General features: G+C 41.3%; 1 long non-coding RNA gene across 1 annotated transcript in view; it reads left to right on the forward strand.

The window, feature by feature from the left end:
- LOC142249631 (uncharacterized) overlaps nucleotides 1-9,354 on the forward strand; it is a 145,223-nt gene extending 135,869 nt beyond the window's left edge. The window contains exon 3 of the long non-coding RNA XR_012725085.1: nucleotides 7,778-9,354. This is a non-coding gene — a long non-coding RNA (uncharacterized LOC142249631). The remainder of the gene's footprint in view (nucleotides 1-7,777) is intronic.
- The last annotated feature ends 524 nt before the right edge of the window (nucleotides 9,355-9,878 follow it).

The following is a 9,878-nucleotide window of genomic DNA, read 5'->3' on the forward strand; positions in this document are numbered from 1 at the left end:
CACACAGCATCAGAAGGAGAAAGCGGGCACAGAGCTCCGGAGGGCAGGGGGCAGGCACACAGCATCAGAAGGAGAAGGCGGGCACAGAGCTCCGGAGGGCAGGGGGCGAGAACACACTGCTGGAAGCTGTGAGATAGCTGTGGGACCCACACATGAAGTAAGTCCTGATCATGTTGGCACTGGCCGACGGGAGAACACATGGTGCGCACAAGCAGCAATGTGTGGATTTAAAGGGCTGGTGGCCTGCAAAACTATGGTGACAGCACAAGCACTGCCTCCCACGGGAATCTGCCCGGGGGCCGCATAAAAGGTCATGGCGGGCCGCATGTGGCCCACGGGAGGGAGGTTCCCCACCCCTGCTTTAGTGGGTTACTGTCGTTCTTCCATGTCACACACGTGTCAATAACTCGATAATGAATAAAGCTACGTTAAAAATGAGCACACCATTGTTTTTGTTGTGCAATTCTCTATGTGTTTGATGTGTCACATGACCCCCTTCCCATTGACAAATTTAAGTTAAATTCAAAATGGCGGCTTTGCAGATGGCCACCATGGGCATCACCCGGCCTCAAATGTTTGTCCCCTCCCATGTACTAATATGCCACAAACGGTAAGCTGATATCAACAACCACTTCCATTTTATCAGGGTGTTTCCGTACTTATGGAACATGGAGCATTATGGAGTACATTATACTATGTGAAAGACTATGTAGTGCATTATACTATATAAAGGGCTATGGGGTGCATTTTAGTATCTGAAGGGCTATGGGGTGCATTATACTATATGGAGGACTATGGGGTTTACTATACTATATGGAGGACTATGGAGTGCATCATACTATATGGAGGACTACAGAGTGCATTATACTATATGGAGGACTACAGAGTGCATTATACCATATGGAGGACTACGGAGTGCATTATACTAAATGGAGGACTACGGAGTGCATTATACTATATGGAGGACTATGGAGTACATTATATGATATGGAGGACTATGGAGTATATTATACTATATGGAGGACTATGGGATGCATTATACTATATGTAAGACTATGGAGTGGATTATACTATATGGAGGACTATGGAGTGCATCATACTATATGGAGGACTATTGAGTGCATTATACTATATGGAGGACTATGGAGTGCATTATACTATATGTAAGACTATGGAGTGAATTATACTATATGGAGGACTATGGAGTGCATTATACTATATGTAAGACTATGGAGTGCATTATACTACGGTATATGGAGGACTATTGAGTGCATTATACTATATAGAGGACTAATGGAGTGTATAATACTATATAGTGGACTATGGAGTGCATTATACTATATGGAGGACTATGGGGGTACATTATACTATATGGAGGTCATTGGAAGGGCATTATTCTACATTGTAGACAATGTGGGGTCCATTATACTATATGGAGGGCTATGTGGGGGCCAAAATACTATATGGAGGGCTATGTGAGGGCCATTAAACTATATGAAGGGCTATGTTGACCCCATTATACTACATGTATGGCTATATGGGGAATATTATACTATATGTAAGGCTATATGAGGCCATTATAATATTTGAAGGGCTATGTGGACATCATTATATTATATGAAAGGCTATGTTGGGCCCATTATACTGTATAGAAGGCTATGTGGGGGCATTATACTATGTGTAGAGCAATGTGAGGCTCATTATATTACATGGAGGGCTATGTGGACTCCTTAATACTCCTTAATGGAAAGCTATATAGGCACCATTATAATTCTTCAAGGACTATGTAGAGACCATTATAATATTTGAAGGGCTATGTGGGGGCCTTTATACTTTATAAAGGGCTATGTGGGCACCTTACATTGTAAGGGTTGCAAAGTTGTGAGATATGGTCTTCGGTGCCCTTATCGAATATTAATAGGTTTTTATTGGAGGAGAGGCGCAAATAGAACTTCTTTTATGGGACCCAATGATTTCTATGTATGCCCCTGCATGAAACTCATTGTATTTTATGGACCTAGAAGACCCAAATGCTAATGAGGGCTCCCAACTGAGTGAATCTCCTAAAATGTAATTTGGGATTTAATTAGCCGCAAATAAATTAGCTGTGTATTGAATCAGCCTGGTAGGGATTAAACAAATCTAATCCTCACCTCTCCTGTATCATCTCTGTACTGGTTCTTATCGTCTTTCCAGGTCGGTCTTCCATCCGGCACGTCTGACACCGGCACACGGGGCGCACCTCAAAAAGTTGTCCATGTGTTTTTAGCAATCAGAAATCTTAAATCGGGTGAGGAACTAAAACACAAATTATATTAGAGAGTTGCAGAACTTTTGCCAATTGTTAGGTGCGGACAAAGGGCGTGAGTGACCCCCTATTATTCCCCGTGAATGGATTTATTCCCTGTCTTCTCTGCGACAGTCACCGATAACAGTCTGGCTGATGGGAACCACTTAGACTAATGTGTCTTGTTTGACCCATAGGTTTATGGACCATGTAATTCACTGGAATCAATAAGGCAAATTTTCGACCCTTGAGATGTAGTCACTTTGGTTTATGACCATTTGTCTAAGGTCACCAAGAGTTGTCACATACCAAAAGTATCATATCCCTGTCAGTCACCATCAATCAGGAGGATAACTATCACATATATCCATCAGCCATTACAATAAAACCAAATGTTGTATATAGCTCCTCAAAACGGCTCCGACCCATAGAGACCTCTGTAGATGACCTGTTGTCATCATCAAAACATTAGCACAGATCATTTAAGTCCTGTAGGTTCCTCGGTGGCTCCTTCATGGATCGGTCTTTTCTATCACATCTCATAGATTATCAGTTGGATTGAGATCTGAAGAACTGGTGGCCAAGTTATCACCTTGAACTCTTTGTCGTGTTCTTTAGACCATTCCTGAAAAGTGATGTTTTCGTCAGGGGTACCTCCTTTGGTTTGCCAACCTCCTCAGTATCATGACCCCGCCTTTTATTAAAGATTGTGCCCCCAGGGCTTCCATCTTTTAGTGCTTCACCCAACTATCCAGAGTAACTATGGAGGCTACCGTCAGTCACTTAGCTCCACTACTTTTGGCTACCTCTGTTCTACAAATGTTTCCCAAATTCTTACCAGACATCAGGCAGAAATGTAAAAAGCAAAAAATAAGAAAAATGAAAAAAAAAATGGAGCCGCAATATAAGACGGTACACATGCAATAGTAAGAGCACGTTCACACTGTGGCCATTTCACAGACAAAACCCAAGAGAAAAACAAAATGAGCATATATCCTAGAGTAAGTAAATAAGAAAATACCATATTTTTTTGCACGGGATTATAAATGCACCCAAAATTTAGAGGACAAAAGGAAAAAATAATTTTTAAAGTTAAAATGAGGGTCCGTCTTATAATCCTAATGTGCCTTATAATATCTCACCAGGGGGGAGCGGTGGTGGTAGAGCGGCTCAGGAAGGTCACAGGAGGCAGGGTAGGCCATGCTGCGGGCTTGTGAGGAGTGCCACAGACAGAGGATCAGTGGACGGAGGGTTGGCGATACTGCGGGCTCGGTGGTGTTGCGGCGGCGGGCGCCATTGAACTGCCAGCATGCTGCGGGCTCTATAGATCTGCCGGCGGAGTATGGGCTCCATTGAACTGCAGTGCTGGTGGTTGAAGCGAAGGACTTCAAGAAAATGGCTGCAGAGGTCTATCATGTACTGCTGGCAGTTCAATAGAGCCCGCAGTTCAATAGAACCCATAGGCCGCCGTGGCTGCCCCAAAGCCCACAGTATCGCCGACCCTCTGTCCTGTGATCCTCCTGAGCCACTCTTCTGCTGTGACACCCCCTCCTCTGAACCCTCAGTATCGCCAACCCTGCCTCCTGTTATCCCTCTCCACCACCGCCGCCCCGGTAAGCCATATCCGGATTATAAGACACAGACCCATTTTCCCCCCCAATTTTGGGGGAAAAATAGTGCGTCTTGTAATCCTGCAAATACGGTAGTAGCAGTGTATGTAAGTAATATAGGGCATTTGGTTAACACTGTTTGGTCAAAAATCATAAAAAGACATCCCAACAAGACAAGGTGTCCCCAAATCGGGATGGCCCTAGTCTAATATTAAAACCTCACCTTGCATCAGTGACATCAATGTGAATAAGGGCAGAGAAGGACGGGGTCCAACTGCAGCCACCTGTCCATCTGAAGCCGTATAGATGAAATGCCAAGCTCAGAGAGAGAGAAAAATGCCCCGTATTGTACAGAGAACAAAAAAATACAGAACAACAAAAAACAAACGAGCTGGAGCAAAAGACTGTACATGTGCAGTCCCTACTTGGACAGAACACAAAAAAATACAGAACAACAAAAAAACAAATGAGCCAGAGCATAAGTTGGTATTTGTGCAATAAAAAAGAGCACGTTCACACAGTGGCCATTTCACAGCCGAGCCCAAGGGCAGAGATGATTGGGGCCAAACTGCAGCCACCTGTCCATGGGAAGCTTTATAGATGATATGCTTAGCTCAGAGATGTGGGCCTTGCCTCTATTTTCACACAAAAAAATACAGAAAAACAGAAAAACAAATGAGCCGGAGCAAAAGTTGGTACGTGTGCAATAAAAAAAGAGCACGTTCACACAGTGGCCATTTCACAGCCGAGCCCAAGGGCAGAGAAGATTGGGGCCAAACTGCAGCCACCTGTCCATTGGAAGCTTTATAGATGATATGCTTAGCTCAGAGATGTGGGCCTTACCTCTATTTTCACACAAAAAAATACAGAAAAACAGAAAAACAAATGAGCCGGAGCAAAAGTTGGTACGTGTGCAATAAAAAAGAGCACGTTCACACAGTGGCCATTTCACAGCCGAGCCCAAGGGCAGAGATGATTGGGGCCAAACTGCAGCCACCTGTCCATGGGAAGCTTTATAGAGGCCTTGCCTCTATTTTCACACAAAAAAATACAGAAAAACAGAAAAACAAATGAGCCGGAGCAAAAGTTGGTACACTTGCAAGTCACAAAGGTGGCTCCAAAAATAGAAAAACATAGTTGTTTTCTTGTAGTAAAAGTGCGCCACACCTATATTGAGGTCATGAAGGGTATTACAGCTCAACCCCATTTATTTCGAGGAGACCATATACAACTTGTGGATGGATTTTTGGAAGACAGACATTTTTCTAATCCGGGACAACCCCATTAGCTTAGTTCATGCAGAATTCCGAGGCTCAAATTGAATTTTATGGGGAAAAAAGAGTCCTGAAGATGAACCCGGACAAAAAGGAGGGTCTTTATCTGCAAATTACGGATGGGGTTAGTTTTGCAGGGAGGTGGACTAAACCGAATTTATACTCCCATAAGGTAGAACTATTTTTTCATGAAACCGAGCTTATGGGACCCTCGTCGTGATACCCTCAAGCCTTCCAGACACTTGGCACGTACTAATCTAGGGCAGACAATGGTGTCTAGCGGGTTTAATATATTTCTTAGTCACATGCTACTCCATTTGCGTTTAGCTAAGCATATTCCATCTAAATGACTGGACATTCACAGGAGAATTAACACAATTATCCGGGAACTTCAAACTTAACCGCTCGTCAGAAGTTGCCGTCATCGGCTGTGTACATAGATGATTGCGATCCCATAGCCCAAAGCCTCGTAAACATTGTGTGTTAGGACATGAAAGCTCATTTGTCCGAGGCTTATTTACCACATGTGGAGGGGCTGACATCATATGCTTGGACACTTACTACAAAAGGAAGCTGTGCTTCTCCTCTCATGTCTTAGCATGTGGCAAATTCTACTTAATCCTCCAAGAAAAGCCTTACACATTCAATGTGTCCCGAGGATCTCCTCCGTGGCGGAACATTCCCTTCTCCTTCGTTCTCTGATTAACCTACCGGGCGGATGTGATAACACAGGTGCCCCTATGATCATTAGTGACAGAATGAATCAGGGGAATCACTAAGGCCTAATAAATTATACCTACACTCATGCAAAAAAACTAAAAAAACATTGGCACTATGCAAAAAAAATATTACCTCCATATTGTAAGGCTGTGTACGCATACTGAGTATGGGTGCAAAAATTTTCTGCACCCAAAATGGCATCCTCTGGCAGAAAAAAAGCACCAAAAAAGAGGTGAGTTTTTGCCGTGTTTTGATTTTTTTTGGTGCATTGTTGCCAAGAAAAAGACATAAAAAACGCTATAAAAACGCACTGTGTGCACAGAGCCTTCCAGTTCAATCAATGCAGATCTGATTTAATAAAAACTCCCACCCAAAGTGTGTTTTAAAATGCTGCTTGATTATAATTTTTTCAATATAGGCTTCTATGGGGAGTCTTAAAATAGTGAATGTCAAAACGCTGCCGCTGAAGTTTTTCAGTGCAGAATTCCAGTGTTTCTGCACTAAAAAAATGCAAAAGAAAAATTCTGCTTCAAATGTATAGCTAAAACAAATAAAACAGGGAAAGATCTAATATATAAAGCTGAATGTGTGTATGTATGTGTGTGTGTATGTCCGGGATTGGCATCTGCACCGTCGCAGCTACAGCCACAAAATTTTGCACACTCACACGTCTGGACCACGAGAGCGTCATAGGCTATGTTTTGAGGGGAAATTTTAACCCCGCGCTTTACAGTTATTCGCCAAAAAACCTGCCTCCATTAAAGCGAATGGAGCTGGGAGCCACAGTGCAGCCAGAACTTCAGAAGAATGCGCAGCCACGCCCTTATATGGAATGTTGGCATGTCACAATCCAGCCAGGGAAAGAGACAGACACAGACAGGGAAAGAGGCAGACACAGACAGGGTAAGAAACAGACATAGACAGGGTAAGAGACAGACACAAAGAGACAGACACAGACAAAGAGACAGACTGACAGGGAAAGAGACAGACAGGGAAAGAGGGAAAGAGACAGACAGGGTAAGAGATAGACAGACAGGTAAAGAGACAGACAAAGAGACAGAGACAGGGAAACAGACAGACAGGGAAAGAAAGGGAAAGAGACAGACAGGGCAAGAGACAGACAAAGACAGGTAAAGAGACAGACAAAGAGACAGACACAGGGAAAGAGACAGAGGGAAAGAGATAGACAGGGAAAGAGACAGACAGGGAAAGAGAGGGAAAGAAACAGACAGGGAAAGTGACAGAGATAGATAGACAGACAAGGAAAGAGATTGAGACAGACGGAGAAAGAGACAGAGACAGTCATAGACAGACAGGGAAAGAGACAGACAGACAAAGAGATAGAGAGAGAGAGAGACAGAGAGATATATATATAGAGGGGGAGACAGACATTATAATTACATTTATATCTATTTGTTTTGTGGTTTTTGTGTGCAGAATACATTTTTATTAATACATTCTATTTTGTTAACAGCAGTTATTAACCCGGGCGAAGCCGGGTAATACAGCTAGTATATATATATATATATATATATATATATATATATATATATATATATAAAAAAAACAGCAAAAGTGTTTGTTTTTGCGCATTTTGGTGAGGGCAGCGTTTTTGCTCACAGTAACGTGGGTTTAGTATTTTAACACTAATATTGCCAAAATCACAACTTTGAAAGGTAGAAATAAAACTAAAATACTGTGATCTTAAATTACCACCACATTGACTTAATAATATCTGCATAATGGCACTGAATAAAGGCACTGTATAAGACCAATCTCTCCGCCATACATTCATAGACACTAGTTCTGGAGGCTGTATAAGTAAAGCTCCATCCAGTCACTTCTCTAATTGCAGTCATTCACTTTATCTTTTCTTCTCTTTCTAGCCCAGTCAGCCATGAAGACATCTCCCAGTCGTGACTCATCTCTGCCTTTGCAGCTATTACATCACATGGTATAACACAGCCAACCAGAAGAGACTGCCACATCCTGTATAAAAGCCGAGGAAGGGAACTCAGCAGCCATTTTATGGTGATTTAAGGGAGAGGATGTTACAGCTCAGCAACAAATATAGGAAGAAAAAAACATAAAACATTGTAAAAATCAGAGAGTAATGTGATGTAAAATTGCAGCATTGAAAAAGATGAAGAAAGACCAGCTTATATATGAGGGTCTAAAAGGGAATCTGTCAGTAACACCAACCCCTTCCTCCAAACTGCATGTAAATGGGCATTCAGGTCTTTGAAAGCTAAATTCATTAACACCTTTATGTCTTCTATCTGGTGCTGCATTCTTGAGAAGCAAGCATTTTAATCCACAAACACATGAGACGTTAAGTGCTCTGGGGGTGACCGAGCATATCCCGAGCCTTTGACTCCCCAGATTTTTTCCCCACCCAAAACTAGCCGCTTGATTGATAGCGGCAGCAAACTAGAAAATCAGACAGTGAGCTGTCTTCCAAACTCAAGAGGCTGGTGCTGGGTGGAGAAACAACCTCAGGAGGCAGAGGCTTGGGAAGTGCTCTGTCACACCTGGAGCACTTAACTCCTTATTAGCTTTGGAATTAAAATGTTGATTTCTTGGAAATGCAGCAACAGATAGAAGAAATAAAGGTGTCGATGGATTTAGCTCATATATGCGTTTTGGTGGGGTGGATTTTACACCCAGAGAACTTAACTCCTTATTGGCTTGGGAATTAAAATGTTGATTTCTTGGGAATGCAGCAACAGATAGAAGAAATAAAGGTGTCAATGGATTTAGCTCATATATGTGTTTTGGTGGGGTGGATTTTACACCTGGAGCACTTAACTCCTTATTGGCTTGGGAATTAAAATGTTGACTTCTTGGGAATGCAGCAACAGATAGAATAAATAAAGGTGTCAATGAATTTAGTTCATATATGCCTTTTGGTGGGGTGGAGCTGACATTTAAACAGGTTCCATTAAAAAGTATAATAAAGACATTATTGTTAACCAGATAATTCCCTGCATTGGATCAAATATTGATTATATTGGATCCATTGATTATATATTGATTTTTAAGACTTGAGTCCATAAATCATGTACAGTATATCAAACACTTAAAGAAAAAAAAGAATCTTAATGTTCTTGTTGTAAATTCAGCGCTGTTCCTCAGAACGTCAGATAAAAAAAAGAAAAACGTTTAGCGAAAATCATTTATCCGGTTAATGGTTTGAAAAATCCCTTGTTACAGCACTACAGACGATTTTATTTTCGGTCATGTTTCAAGATTGGTAATTCAATTTAAAGGCAATTTAGTGCCATAAATGTGTCAAAGTGAGCAGTAAAACCAAACAATAACAACGCTCGAGAGAATATGATTCAGGAAAAAAAAAAAAGACAAAGAAATCAGCTTTGTAGATATCATGCGTCTGTCAGCGAGTGAGGATTTTATTTTATGAGCAGTGTCGGCTTTGCATATATTGTATAGGCAAAAGCTTTCCTAATAAGAAAAATTAAAAAAAAATTAAAATATTACTTTTTATGTCTGTGAGTTTCATTTTATTGATTAATGTGTTAAAAAAAAAGGGAAGAAATTTCTTCCGTTTTTTTGTATACAGCTCCCATGCAGGTTTATGTGTCTCCATAGTCACAAACTAAAATGATTGGGAGAATGAATTCCAGGTCAGACTACTTATGGAATGTTTGTAGTCTGTTACCATGGAGACAAGGTTTAAGTAAACAAATGGAAGTGATTGATTTTTAATCCAGACTTGTCCATGGATCCGAGGTCAATGACGTCCAACCTTTCTTGACACAGACAATATTTTTATTCAATCATCATTTAATCTAGAATTTCAGGTTTGCACTCTACAATCAAGGAGAAGTCCGTCTTTGTAGATATAAGGTCTTTTGATGCCCAATCGATATTTTTCATATAGCACATTCTTGAGTTTCTTCATGTTTCTTTTATTACTCTACAGCTGTCAATTTTTATTAAATGTGTCACTTAGATATATACAGTCCT

Source organism: Anomaloglossus baeobatrachus, chromosome 8, assembly GCF_048569485.1.
Source record: "Anomaloglossus baeobatrachus isolate aAnoBae1 chromosome 8, aAnoBae1.hap1, whole genome shotgun sequence".
Classification (NCBI taxonomy): Eukaryota; Metazoa; Chordata; class Amphibia; order Anura; family Aromobatidae; genus Anomaloglossus; species Anomaloglossus baeobatrachus.